This window comes from Propithecus coquereli, unplaced genomic scaffold (genome assembly GCF_000956105.1).
Source record: "Propithecus coquereli isolate 6110/MARCELLA unplaced genomic scaffold, Pcoq_1.0 Scaffold51, whole genome shotgun sequence".
Classification (NCBI taxonomy): Eukaryota; Metazoa; Chordata; class Mammalia; order Primates; family Indriidae; genus Propithecus; species Propithecus coquereli.
Window position 1 is genome coordinate 3580852 of NW_012150952.1, and position 2499 is coordinate 3583350.

Sequence of the window (2499 nt, forward strand, 5' to 3'; positions counted from 1 at the left end):
CGGCCACTCACCTCCTATTGTGCAGCCCGGTTCCTAACAGACCATAGACCAATACCAGTCTGTGGGCTGGGGGTTGGGGAGTACAGCAATGGATTATATATTAAAGAATTATGTAACATATTTAAATAGCATAACAGTCTGGGAATGGCATCAAGTGGTGAGATGGTATCCTGGTGGAATCTTCATATATGTAACAGTTCCAGTTTGGGGAAGTTTTGTGGGATTATTCACTAGACTTACTTTGGGCTAAGGAAAAAGAGAAGCTGAGAATAAGCAGAAGGTGACTCAGATAAATACTTGAGTAGAAAAAAAAAAAAAAAGGATAGAGTAAGAACAGCAGAACACTTCCAAGAAAAACAATGGATATAGTCAAACGTAGAGATGGAGAAATAAGTAAAGCCATAAGCTTTTGATATGTTTTTGGAGTAGTAAATTCTGTGTCCAAAGTCTTCTGTAACGTGCCAGAAACAGGAATTAAGACATACTGAGCAGAGGAATAGAGGCAATGTTGTTAAGTGAAAAGAACATAAATTTTGGATTTAGGCTTGTATTCAAATAGTGATTGCTCCTTAGTGGAGATAGTTTCATACTCAATTTCCTTATCTGTAAGGTTAACTTAATAATGCCTATCATAGAGGTTGTTATGAAGTTTAAATCTAAATAAATTGAGGGTAATATATGCATACTACTTATCCACATTAAACGACACAGATTATATAATAAACAGTTTTTTGTTCATTAAAATAGTATGTAAGAACGGCGTGGATCTTTATAACATTTTCTGGTTTAGTGAGATGGAACATTATGAAGGGAAAAATAAATGTAAAAAAGGTAAATAGCCATTAATATTGTTTTGGAATGGAAAGAGACCTCCCAAGCAGATGTGACATTGGAATACACAGCAGAGAAAACAGGAGCACAGAGATACTAAGGAACAAAGGAAGAACTAAGGATACTTTTACATTCAGCTCTCATTCATTCATTATGTCATTTATTCAACACCTATTGAGAAAAGCACACACATAATGCCTACAAGTAAGCAGCTTACCCCAAGAGGAAGAAGTAAGGAACAAACCAACAGTAACTATACATCGTGTGGTGCTAGGAGAGAAGTACGTGGAGCCAGAGAGGGTTAGTTTAATGGATACTTTTTAAGCAGTGATTACATGTCAAGTGCTGTGTTAGGTGGTTGAAATACAAAGATGAATTAAAACAAAGGTTCCCGGTTTATACTCTCAGGAAGGAAAAAACAAACAAACAAACAAATAAAAAAAACCAGATTCCCATGGGATAATAAATACAATAGTGGAAGAAGCGCTTAACACTGCTTTGGTTTGTGGATAGAGGAAGATAAGTTACCAAGAAGGCAAACTTCTGGGATTAATATCTGAGCTATTGAACAAATGATCAATTAATTGGATTAAAAAAGAAGCTGAAGAAGAGAAGGGGAAGGAAGAGGAAGAACAACAGGAGGAAGAAACGGGAAGGGAAAACAGAATTCCAATCAGAGAAATAGCAGAGACCAAGATTGAACCTCAAAACAATGAGTTTGGATGCATACATGTTTGAATCGGCTAGAACATAAAGATTGCTATGATTTGTTTGTCCCCCATCAAAACCTATGTTAAAATTTAATTTCCAGTGTGGCAGTGTTGGGAGGTGGGGTCTAATGGGAGGAGTTTGAATCATGGGGAGGATCCCTCATGAATGGCTTGCTGCTGTTCTCACAGTGGAGACTGAGTTCTTGCTTTGGCAAGAGGGATTAGTTTTCATGGAAATGGATTAATTAGTTCTCATGAAAGTGGGCTGTTAAAACACCAGAGTGTCCCTTGGGTTTTGTCTCTATGCATGTGCAGTAGGAAAGCCCTAGCCAGAAGCCAGGGCCATGCCTTGGAACTTCCTGGCCTGCAGACTGTGAACTAAATAAACCTTCTTTCTTCATAAATTTCCCAGCATCTGGTTTTCTGTTATACTCTAACACAAAAAAGACTAAGGCAAAGATCATAGAAGAAAATGGTAAGAGATGAGTTTAAAGTTGAATAGGTGACAATTTATAGTGTCTAATCCATCAGTCTGGGAGCTTGGACTTTATCCTATAGCTGGTAGGGAGCCTATGAAACTTTTTAAAGCTGCTGGAAGCAAATACCGATTCATCCTTTGTAAATACATCATGCCAGTGATGGATTTGAGGTTCAAACTTGGAACGAGTTAGACCAGTTGGAAGCCTGTCTTAATATTCCAACCAAGAGACAATTAGGGCCTGATTTATTTAATTGGTAACTGAAACAGAGAGAAAGAAAAATACCCACTGGAGAAATATTTAAAAGATAGACTTAGTAGAAGTTAGTGAGATATTGGCTGTGACCCAGGAGAGAGGGATTTAGAACGAAGTCTGGAACAGGTAACTTGGTGGATAACAGTGCAGGATGTGTGTTGGGGGAGAGAGTGGATATTCCAAATGATACTGTTGGGAGAGATAAAGAATGTGGAATGAGACTA

The 2499-nt window shown here is 37.8% G+C and overlaps 1 protein-coding gene across 1 annotated transcript in view; it reads right to left on the reverse strand.

The window, feature by feature from the left end:
• CCDC178 (coiled-coil domain containing 178) overlaps positions 1-2499 on the reverse strand; it is a 466106-nt gene that overhangs the window by 363830 nt on the left and 99777 nt on the right. The window lies entirely within an intron of this gene.